This window comes from Schistocerca piceifrons, chromosome 9 (assembly GCF_021461385.2).
Source record: "Schistocerca piceifrons isolate TAMUIC-IGC-003096 chromosome 9, iqSchPice1.1, whole genome shotgun sequence".
Classification (NCBI taxonomy): domain Eukaryota; kingdom Metazoa; phylum Arthropoda; class Insecta; order Orthoptera; family Acrididae; genus Schistocerca; species Schistocerca piceifrons.
The window spans coordinates 189,801,735-189,814,626 of NC_060146.1; positions in this window are offsets into that span (position 1 = coordinate 189,801,735).

Sequence of the window (12,892 nt, forward strand, 5' to 3'; positions counted from 1 at the left end):
AAACGCCTTTCTCCTAATGATTTCCAGCCCAAATCCTGTATCATTTGTGACACTCTCTTCCATATTTTGCGATTATACAAAACGTGCTGCCTTTCTTTGAAGTTTTCCGATGTACTCCGTCAGTTCTATCTGGTTAGGATCCCACACCGTGCAGCAGTATTCTAAAAGAGGACGGACAAGCGTAGTGTAGGCAGTCTCCTTTTCTAAGTGTCCTGCCAATGAAACGCAGTCTTTGGTTAGCGTTCCCCACAACATTTTCTATGTTTTCCTTCCAATTTAAGTTTTTCGTAATATTGTTCGTAATACCTAGGTATTTAGTTGAATTTACGGCTTTTAGATTAGACTGATTTATCGTGTAACCGGAGTTTAAAGAGTTCCTTTCGTTATTTAGGGTCAACGGCCACTTTGCGCACCACTCCGATATTTCTTCTAAATAGTTCTGCAGTTTGTTTTGATCTTCTGATGATTTTATTAATCGATAAACGACAGCGTTATCTGCAAACAATCGAAGACAGCTGTTTAGATCGTCTCCCAAATCGTTTATATAGATAAAGAACAGCAGAGGGCCTATAACACTAACTTGGGGGGCGCCAGAAATCACTTGTGTTTTACACGATGACTTTCCGTCAGTTACTACGAACTGTGACCTCTCTGACACGAAATCACAAATCCAGTCACATAACTGAGACGATATTCCATAAGCACACAATTTCACTACGAGCCGCTTGTGTGATACAGTGTCGAAAGCCTTCCGGAAATCCAGAAATACGGAATCGATCTGAAATCCCTTGTCAGTAGCACTCAATAAAGAGCTAGTTGTGTTTCACAGGAACGACGTTTTCTAAACCCATGCTGACTGTGTGTCAATAGACCGTTTTCTTCGAGGTAATTCATAATGTTCGAACACAATATATTTTCCAAAATCCTGCTGCATATCGACGTTAACGATATGGGCCTGTAATTTAGTGGATAACTCCTACTACCCTTCCTGAATATTAGTGTGACCTGTGCAACTTTCCAGGCTTTGGGTACGGATCTTTCGTCGAGCGAACGGTTGTATATGATTGTTAAGTATGCAGCTAATGCATCAGCATACTCTGAAAGGAACCTAATTGGTATACTGTCTGGATCAGAAGACTTGCTTTTATTAAGTGATTTAAGTTGCTTCACTACTCCCAGGATGTTTAATTCTAAATTACTCATGTTGGCAGCTGTTCTCGCTTAGAATTCTGGAATATTTACTTCGTCTTCTTTTGTGAAGGCATTTCGGAAGGCTGTGTTTAGTAACTCTGCTTTGGCAGCACTGTCTTCGATAGTATCTCCATTGCTATCATGCAGAGAAGGTATTGATTGTTTCTTGGCGCTAACATACTTCACATAGGACCGGAATCTCTTTGGATTTTCTGCAGGTTTCGAGACAAAGTTTCGTTGTGGAAACTGTTATAAGTATCTCTTATTGAAGTCCGCGCTAAATTTCGAGCTTCTGTAAAAGATCGCCAATGTTGCGGATTTTGCGTCTGTTTAAATTTGGCATGTTTATTTCGTTGTTTCTGCAACAGTGCTCTAACCCGTTTTGTGTATCAAGGAGGATCAGCTCCGTCATTTGTTAATTTATTTGGAATAAATCTCTCAATTACTGCCGATACTATTTCTTTGAATGCAAGCCACATCTAGTCCACACTTATGTTATTAATTTGGAATAAGTAGAGATTGTCTCTCAGGAAGGCGTCAAGTGAATTTTTATCTCCTTTTTTGAATAGGTATTTTTTCGTTTATTTTTGGAGGATTTGGGGATTACAATATTCAGTGTCGCTACGACAACCCTATGTTCACTAATTCCTGTATCGGTTTTGATCCTCGTTATTAACTCAGGATTATTTGTTGCTAAGAGGTCAAGTGTGTTTTCACCACCGTTTACTATTGGCGTGGGCTCATGAACTAACTGCTCGAAATAATTTTCAGAGAATGCGTTTAGCACAATTTCGGATGATATGTTATGCGTACCTCCGGAATTAAAGATGTATTTTCGCCAACATATCGAGGGTAAATTAAAGTCACCATCAACTACAATCGTATGAGTCGGGTACGTGTTTGAAATCAGACTCAAGTTTTCTTTGAACCTTTCAGCAACTGTATCATCTGAACTGGGAAGTCGGTAAAAGGCTCCAATTATTACTTTATTCCTGTTGCCAGCAATGACCTCTACCCATACTAACTCACAGGAAGTATCTACCTCAATTTCGCTAGACTACTTGTAACAGCAACAAACACGCTACCGCCAACCGTCTTTAGCCTATCCTTTAGGACCACCGTTAGGTTCTCGAAAAAATTTCGGCTGAATTTATATCCGGCTTCATGCTTGAAGTCTCCTCCTATATCGATGACATCTCCAGCAGGATAACTATCCGTGTTGCAAGCTCAGAACCCTGCTACAGTGGTTTGAGGGGCATTATAGTGAACTCACATTGATGTCTTGGCCGCAGACGTGCCTGATCTCTACCCAGTGGAACACATATCTGGCCCAGCTGCGTTTCTGTATTTTATGGCAAATGCTTGGCCTCTCGATGGACATCTGTTATCACATACTTCTCGAATCCTGTTAAGGACTTGCAGAATCCATGCCAAGCAGAATCTCTGTTGTACTACGTTTGAAAAGTGGAACAACACGCTGTTAAATAGGTGGTCATAATTTTTGGGCTCATTGCTGTATATTACATGGCTGACTGGTATAGTCTGATGCAGCCTGACCTAAGAGGACAGATTTGTGATCTGAATCAGTTAGTATGTTACGTCATATTTTGACTTACATGCCCCTGTCACTGTCGCTAAATTCTGTTTTAGTGTACAGAATAGATATCGTTTTCCCAGGTGGCTGTCTGGTATACTGGGACACAGCCTGTTATCACATGCGTGATCTTATTCAGCTGGTAATTAGGCTGTGCCCTTTTTTGAGACACAGCATCCTGTCACGGTCGCCAAATCCTGTCTGAATGTACAGAATAAGCAGTGTTTTGCCGTGTGGCTGGCCGGTGCGCTGCGACCTGGCGTGGCAGTGAGTGGAGAGCACGCTAATGCGAGGAAAGTGAGAGGCATGCGGTACCGGAATGCACTGTGTGAAAGAGAGCAAGATTGCGCAATCGTGCCCCGGCCGGCCGCTACCAGATGCGGGAGGCGGGCGTCTATCAGAGGCGCGTGCCGAGACGAGCTGAGCTGACAGCCGCTCACTGCAGGACACGCCCACCGCCTCCCTGCTGGAGGCCCCGACCGTGCTCTCCGCTTCTGGAACGGTCAACCGTCTACCTTTCTATGAGAAGGAGACAGGGGTCCTCAGTAGAGGGTCTGTCAGCAGTGGGTCAGCCAGCAACTGTCGACATCACACATGCCGTGGACAGATCTGAAGCAAACATTTTACTACTGCTTGACAATATAATAATTCCAATCCCAAAGAAAGCAGGTGTTGACAAATGTGAAAATTACAGAACTATCATTTTAATAAGTCACGGCTGCAAAATACGAACGCGAATTCGTTACAGACGAATGGAAAAACTGGTAGAAGCCGACATCGGGGAAGATTAGCTTGGATTCCGTAGAAATATTGGAACACGTGAGGCAATACTGACCCTATGACTTATCTTAGAAGCTAGATTAAGGAAAGGCAAACCTACGTTTCTAGCATTTGTAGACTTCGAGAAAGCTTTTGACAATGTTGACTGGAATACTCTTTTTCAAATTCTGAAAGTGGCTGGGGTAAAATACTGGGAGCGAAAGGCTATTTACAATTTGTACAGAAACCACATGCCAGTTATAAGAGTCGAGGGACACGAAACGGTAGCAGTGGTTGGGAAGGGAGTGAGACAGGGCTGTAGCCTCTCCCCGATGCTATTCAATCTGTATATAGAGGAAGCAGTAAAGGAAACAAAACAAATTCGGAGCAGGTATTAAAATACATTGAGAAGAAATAAAAACGTTGAGGTTCGCCGATGACATTGTAATTCTGTCAGAGACAGTAAAGGACTTCGAAGAGCAGTTCAACGGAATGGATAGTGTCTTGAAAGGAGGATATAAGATGAACATCAACAAAAGCGAAACGAGGACAATGGAATGTAGTCGAATTAAGTCGGGTGATGCTGAGGGAATTAGATTAGGATATGAGACACTTAAAGCAGTAAAGGAGTTTTGCTATTTGGGGAGTAAAATAGCTGATGATGGTCGAAGTAGAGAGGATATGAAATGCAGACTAGCAATGGCAAGCAAACTGTTTCTGAAGAGGACAAATTTGTTAACATCTATTATAGATTTAAGTCTCAGTAAGTCTTTTCTAAAAGTTTTTCTATGGAGTGTAGCCATATATGGAACTGAAAATATGGACGATAAATAGTTCAGACAAGAAGAGAATAGAACGTTTCGAAAAGTGGTGCTACAGAAGAATGCTGAAGATTAGATGGGTAGATCACGTTACTAATGAGGAGGTCCTGAACAGAACTGGCGAGAAGAGGAATTTGTGGCACAACTTGGGTAGAAGAAGGGATCGGTTCGTCGGACATGTTCTGAGGCACCAAGGGATCACCAGTTTAGTACTGGAGGGCAGCGTAGAGGGAGACCAAGAGATGAATACACTAAGCAGATTCAGAAGAATGTAGGTTGCAGTAGGTACTGGGAGACGAAGAAGTTTACACAGGATAGAGTAGCACGGAGAGCTGCATCAAACCAGTCTCAGGACTGAAGACTACAACAACAACAACAACAACAACAAAGATTTCAGCCAGGCTTTTGTTATTGTCAACTTCCGCCTGATACTTATTAAAGTGAAACAGAAGAATTTCTCTAACAGTGCAGTACCGTGGTTTGACAACTACCTCAGAAACAGGCATTAATGAGTAATCTTCGAGACAGAGAATTCGTACGGAAAAACGCGCTCTCTGGAGTCCCTCAGGACTCTGTCGTTGGCCCATTGCTTTCCTCACTGTTCATCTACGATATTTCGACCGTGTTTCACACTTGCGAGTACCATTTACATGCTGAAGACACCCAGCTGTACCTAGGTGCTGCCATATCAGGTATGAATCACGATCTTTGTTTAGTATCGAATGGTTCAAATGGCTCTAAGCACTATGGGACTTAACATCTGAGGTCATTAGTCACCTAGAACTACTGAAACCTAACTAACCTAAGGACAGCAGACACATCCATGCCCGAGGAAGGATTCGAACCTGCGACGGAAGCAGTAGCGCGGTTCCGGACTGAAGCGCCTAGAACAGCTAGGACACAGCAGCCGGCTTTGTTTAGTATCACGATGGACTCAAAATTTTTATCTAAGCACTAAGAAGTCTTATGTTATGTTCACATCACACCCAAACTCGGTCAGTACATTTTCGTTAAACAGCACTTCATAATAGTATCCATTTCAAGAAACAATGGAAGGCCTTGCCTTAACACTTGATGGAGAAGAAGCTGTAGCAGCACGCAGGTAATCTCTTCCCTGCCTACCTACACTGAGGTAACAAAAATCGTGTAATACTTCCTAATATCGTGTATGACCTCCTTTTGACCGGCGTAGTGCAACAAGTCGACGCGGCATGCACTCAACCAGTCGTTGGAAGTCCCTGCAGAAATAGTGGGCCACGCTGCCTCTATAACCGTCCATGCTTCGTAAAGTGTTGCCGATGCAGGATTTTGTGCACGAACTGACCTCTCGATTATGTCCCGTAGATTCTCGATTGAATTCATACCAGGCGATCAGGGTAGCCAAACAATTCACTCAAACCGTCCAGAACGTTCTTCAAACCAGTTGTCATCTGGGAACATGGCGCACTGTCATTTGTAAAAATTCCATTGTAGTTTGGGAGCATGAAGTCCATGAATAACCATTTCCACTCAATTATCGGTTAAGTTGGACCAGACGATACAGCCCATTCTACTGAAACACAGTTCAAACCACTATGGAGCCTCCCCCAACTTGCACAGTGCCTTGTTGAAAACTTGGGTCCATGGCTTTGTGGAGTCTGCGCCACACTCGAACCCAACCATCAGCTCCTACCAACTGGTCCTCATCTGACCAGGACACGGTTCTCCAGTCGCGTGGAGTCCAACAGACGTAGTCACGACCCAGAAGAGGCTCTGCAGGCGATGTCGAGCTGTTATCAAAGCCAGTCGCGTCGGTCGTCTGCTACCCCGTCCAGTAACACCAAATTTCTCCACACTGCTCTAAAAGTTACGTTCCTCTTAAGTCCGACATTCATTTCTGCGGTTTTCCACGCAGTGTTGCTAGTTTGTTAGCACTGACAACTCTACGCGAACGCCGCTGCTCTCGGTCGTTAAGTGAATGTCGTCGGTTACTGCGTAATGACCTGAAATCTGGTATTCTTGGTACACTCCTGGCACTTTGGATCTCGGAATATTGAATTCCCTAACGATTTCCGATATGGGTTGCCCCGTGCGCCAACTACCATTCCACATTCAGAGTATGTTAATTCCAGTCGTGGACCCACAATGACGTAGGAAACCCTTTTCACATGAATCACCTGAGTACAAAGGACAGCTCCGTCAGTGCACTGCGCCTTTATACCTTGTGTAAGCTATATTACCGCTGTCTATATGTGATTATCTCTATCCCATGACTTTTGTTACTTTGAAACGTCCCCTTAGAAAAATTATAAATGACTGTACTTAAACTGACACACAATATTTTTAGCTCAACGCAATCTGGCTTTCAGTAATCCCTACAAAAGAATGGCCCTAACTAACAACAACCTATACCTTTCATGAATACTTACCCCACAAAAATCTTCGTTACTCGAGCTACTGCAAAACAGCGTGCGCCAATACTGCCAGCTGAATAAAAGATTCTAACTACTGAAGGCACTAACTACTGATAGGCATAGTTAGCAAATGAAAGATTTTGATAGAGAGCAAACAATGTATTTACCTTAATAGTGTTCAAAAGTCATAATATATATATCAGTTCATGACATCCAGTCTTACAAATTTACTCGTTCTGGCGGACACACGACCAGATCGTCCGCTCTTAAAATTCTGCCATCTCTCTCACCACATCCACCACTGCTGGCGGCTCACCTCCAACTGTGCAACGCTACGCGCTGTTCACATACAACTGCCTAACACTACAATAGCCAATATTCCAAGAATGCAAACCAGCCACAGACTGCACACAGCACAGTCAGTGAATTTCATACAGAGCGCTACGTGGCGTTACCAACATTAAAACCTAAACAGCCTATTTACAACCTCAGTGTGCAACTCAAACATTTAGAAAAGTATTTCCATCCCAAATTGATCAGAAAATGGCCTAGACGTCACTCTTGCCAAATTTTTACTGCTGTGATGCACTGCAATACAATTTGTGAAAATTCCATACGAATCGATCTAGTTGTGAATCCTTGTGGAAAACATGTATGTGACATTTAATTGTTTGATTAAGTCAGTCATTCGTTACTCGGGTTAGATAAGACCGGATATGTAGGGTGATTTCCACACTCTCTGTTTACCCCATCTGTTTTTCACTCTTTGAGGTTCTCAGTACCCATCCTCACATATCAGATATCTGTCACCATTCCGCAATTAAAATACCAGATCAGACTTCCTGCATCTTGGCTGTACCTTAGCGAAACACTAAATCTTTCTCCATCTGCTTCTGTACTTCAGCCATACCACTGTGGAACATCTTGCCCCGTAATCTACGTCTTAACCAAAGCCACTGTGCATTCATGACGAGATTAAGACTTCACATTTTATAACGTACTCTGTTTCCCTCACTACATCCCAACTGTGTTCCTCTATCACATTATAAGCTATCCTTGTTTTACTTGTCCATTTCTATTTCTGCTTTCTGCTTTCCATCTCACCTGCTAATTTTACCCTATTATTTCTCACCCTTCCTCGGACCAGTCAACTTCTCCCCATTCCTTGCGTTATCTTGCTTCTTTTGTATGTCGCTACTCACAATTCAAGAACATAATACCTAAATATTTTTTTTAAATTCCACATAATCATTACTACAAATACTGGCATTATTATTCTTGTTGTTGTCATATACTGTTCATCCAGATTTTAATGTTGCCCAATTTAGGAATCTTAATCTTGCCAGATGATATAAAAGCATGTTAAATAAATCATTCGACATGGCGCATTAGGGCTGCTCGAGCACACAGAAGTGCGACAGCATGATGTGGAATGGACTCGACTAATGCGTGAAGTAGTGCTGGAGGGAACTGACACTGAGAATCCTGGAAAGCTTTCCAAAAATCTGTAAGGGTGCAAGGGAGTGGGGTTTTTTTCTGAACAGCAAGTTGCAAGCCATCTCAGATATGCTCAATAATGTTCATGTCTGGGGAGTTTCGTGGCCAGCGGAAATGCTTAAACTCAGAAGAGTGTTCCTGGAGCCACTCCACAGCAATTCTGGACGTGTGAGATGTCGCATTGTCCTGCTGGAATTTCCAGAATCCGTCGGAATGCACAGTGGACATGAATGGATACAGGTCATCAGACAGGAAGCTTACATGCATGTCACCTGTCAGAGTCGTATCTAAACATATCAGGTGTCCCATATCACTCCAACTGCACATGCTCCACACCATTACAGAGCCTCCACGAACTTGAACAGTCTCCTGCTGACATGCAGAGTCCATGGATTAATGACGTTGTCTCCATACCCATACACGTCCATCCACTCGATACCATTTGAAACGAAACTCTTCCGACTAGGTAAGACGTTTCTGGTCATCAACGGACACAGGTGAGGCGTAAAGCATTGTGCTGTGCAGTGATCAAGAGCATACGCGTGGGTTTTCGGTACCGAAAGCCAATATCGATGACACTTGTTGATGACTCAACATTCAAATCTGCAGCAATTTACGTATGAGCTGCACTTCTGTCACGTTGAACGATTGTCATTAGTCGACGTTGGTCTCGTTCTTGCAGAATCTTTTTCCGGCCGCAGCGGATCGGAGATTTGATGTTTTACCGGATACCTGATATTCACGGTACACTCCTGAAATGGTCGTGCGGGAAAATCCCTACTTCATTGCTACCTCGGAGTTGCTGCATACCATCGCTCGTGCGGCGGCTATAAGGCATCAGACTCACTTAAATCTTGATAACTTCCCATTGTAGTTAATCATTATTATGTCGTGTGACTAGGGCCTCCCCTCGAGTAGACCCTTCGCCGGGTGCAAGTCTTTCGATTTGACGCCACTTCGGCGACTTGCGCGTCGATGGGGATGAAATGATGATGATTAGGACAACACAACACCCAGTCCCTGAGCGGAGAAAATCTCCGACCCAGCCGGTAATCGAGCCCGGGCCTTAGGATTGACATTCTGTCGCTCTGGCCATTCAGCTACCGGGGGGGTGGACTACCATTGTAGTAGCAGTAACCAATCTAACAACTGTGTCAGACACTTGCTGTCTTATATAGGCGTTGCCAACTGCAGTGCCGTATTCTGCCTGTCTACACGTCCCTGATATGTGACACGTACTAAGCATCCTGTCTGACCACCTGCATCCGTTTATATCCCTTGTGCATTCCGACGGACTTGGGCAATTCCAGCAGGACAGAGCGTCACCCCACACGTCTAGAATTGCTACAGAGTGGCTCCAGGAACAGTCTTTTGAGTTTAAATACTTCTGGTGGCCATCAAACTCCCCAGACGTAAACATTATTGAGCATATCCGGGATGGCTTGCAACGTGCTGTTCAGAAGAGATCTCCACCGCCTCGTACTCTTACGGACTTATGGACAGCCCCGCAGTATTCATGGTGTCAGTTCCCTCCAGCTTAGTCGAGTCCATGCCACGTCGCGTTGCGGCATTTTTGCGTGCTCGTGGTGGCAGGTGTAGCAGTTTCTTTGGCTCTTCAATGTATAAACTCTCCACAGTTCAGTTCTGTCAGAAACTGTTTCAACTGAGAGTGGAATAATGTGTGCGACTTCAGAAATTGTACTATTTATTCTTACCATAAAATTCCTCACATGCTGTTTGCCTGCGAATTTAGCACAAAATGCTCCTTGGTGAACAGAACAGTGAATCTCACCTGTCGATGTTGTAATTTTTCACTCTTTCATTGCCAAAAAAGTCTTTAAATTCTGTACCCACGATATTGTTATGTCGAATCATAGCAAATGTGCAGTACATGTCACTTATGCGAATGCATAATAGAACTCAGAATTCTCATCTCTCTCTTCTGTCATTCCCATTCATGTTTAAACGCTTGTGATGATAGATCGCTTGGCTGTCTCGTTTTGTGGAAACAGCCGGTGGATCTGTGAACGTCCTTCATACCACAAATAAAGAGCGAAGAGAAAACAGCGCTGTCAGCATGATTCTGCCAACTTGAAGGGAGTTGTGCCAGTCGCAAAATGCCACACCGCAATACTAAATTAAATGTCGCGTCGTACCAGCTACTTCCCTGAACAAAGGCGACGCAGGCTGAACCTCGGCCCACACACTCGGCTCGCGTGAATTTTGGTGCACCTTGGCCAGTTCTGCTGTAGGCAGTAGATCAGTCATATTTCTCTGGTACTCTGCCAATGAACCGACTACGGCTAAGCGTATGTGATAATTGCATTTAATATCCCAACAAACGGCTACCTGTATATTGGTATTAGTTGATTGATCCCAGTTCTGATTCACTGGCATTGTAGATATTTCTGCTTTTTGTTCACAATTTTACGTTCATGGCCATTGAAGGCAAGTTGCCAACCTTTGCACCACTTTGATAACTTACCAAGTACTGACCGAATATTTTTGCACCTTTCTCCCGATAGTATTTAATTAAATATTATCGATATACAACTACATTGCAACCAAATACTTTCAGAAAAGGCTTCCTAATATACTGAGTGTTAAAATATTTACCTTTCTCAGAAACCCATTGAGATGTGGCGACTGGCGCTGGGGTGTTCGACTTGCATCGCTGATACCGATATTCGGCTGTCCTGCTATCTTTGACTGCTCCCTCGGCGGGTTTTCCGGGTAAACGTGTCACGAGTGAGTCTCCGGTCGGCGTTCAACGAGCCGACGTGTGTTGAAAACAAGCCGGCGTCCCTAACCGTGGTGCATGATGGGCCTCGCCGTGCTCGCTGCCCTTGTCTTTTGTCGCGCCGGATGTACGGTGCCGATCATTGGGCGCCTTCACGTGCAAAACTGCGTTGGGTTCGTCATCTCACGCTGAACAGCTTCCCAGCTCGTAATTTGCAAGCTCCAAGTTACGTATGACTTTTATTCTGTGTCTAACTAAGAAGATTGTTGAAACTTATTGTGGCATGGGTAACTGCCGGAGATGGTTCTGAACTTGGTTCAACAGTGGCTATTTTAAGGAGGCTGATGTTCCCCATTCCGTTTCGATCATCCGTGTAGTGTGTGTTTTAAGTGGTTTTCATGCCGATTTTGACTTGTTTCAGGACATATTGTCCGCTTTGGGACTGGCTGCGGTTTTGTCCCGGCAGCCGTAGAGTTAATGGTTTAATCATTTGTCACGGCACTATTTGATATGTTTGTTTAATGCTGAAAGTGCCTTAAGGCAACTGGAAGTGATCTCTAAGTTTCCTGCTAATTTACTGGGAGACGGGTACTGTTAGAGTATTGCTCCTTAAGAATTTGGAGGCGTGCTTATTATACAGGGTGTTACAAAAAGGTACGGCCAAACTTTCAGGAAACATTCCTCACACACAAATGAAGAAAATATGTTATGTGGACATGTGTCCGGAAACGCTTACTTTCCATGTTAGAGCTCATTTTATTTTCGTCGGTATGTACTGTACTTCCTCGATTCACCGCCAGTTGGCCCAATTGAAGGAAGGTAATGTTGACTTCGGTGCTTGTGTTGACATGCGACTCATTGCTCTACAGTACTAGCATCAAGCACATCAGTACGTAGCATCAACAGGTTAGTATTCATCACGAACGTGGTTTTGCAGTCAGTGCAATATTTACAAATGCGGAGTTGACAGATGCCCATTTGATGTATGGATTAGCACGGGGCAATAGCCGTGGCGCGGTAGGTTTGTATCGAGACAGATTTCCAGAACGAAGGTGTCCCGACAGGAAGACGTTAGAAGCAATTGATCGGCGTCTTAGGGAGCACGGAACATTCCAGCCTATGACTCGCGACTGGGGAAGACCTAGAATGACGAGGACACCTGCAATGGACGAGGTAAATCTTCGTGCAGTTGCTGCTGTACAAGGTAACGTTGACCACGTCACTGTATGGAGAGTGCTACGGGGGAACCAGTTGTTTCCGTACCATGTACAGCGTGTGCAGGCACTGTCAGCAGCTGATTGGCCTCCACGGGTACACTTCTGCGAATGGTTCATCCAACAATGTGTCAATCCTCACTTCAGTGCAAATGTTCTCTTTATGGATGAGGCTTCATTCTAACGTGATCAAATTGTAAATTTTCACAATCAATATGTGTGAGCTGACGAGAATCCGCACGCAATTGTGCAAGCACGTCATCAACACAGATTTTCTGTGAACGTTTGGGCAGGGATTGTTGTTGATGTCTTGATTGGGCACCATGTTCTTCCACCTACGCTCAATGGAGCACGTTATCATGATTTCATACGGGATACTCTACCTGTGCTGCTAGAACATGTGCCTTTACAAGTACGACACAACATGTGGTTCATGCACGCAGCAGCTCCTGCACATTTCAGTCGAAGTGTTCGTACGCCTCTCAACAACAGATTCGGTGACCGATGGATTGGTAGAGGGGACCAATTCCATGGCCTCCACGCTCTCCTGACCTCAACCCTCTTGACTTTCATTTATGGCGGCATTTGAAAGCTCTTGTCTACGCAACCCCGGTACCGAATGTAGAGACTCTTCGTGCTCGTATTGTGGACGGCTGTGATACAATACGCCATTCTCCAGGGCT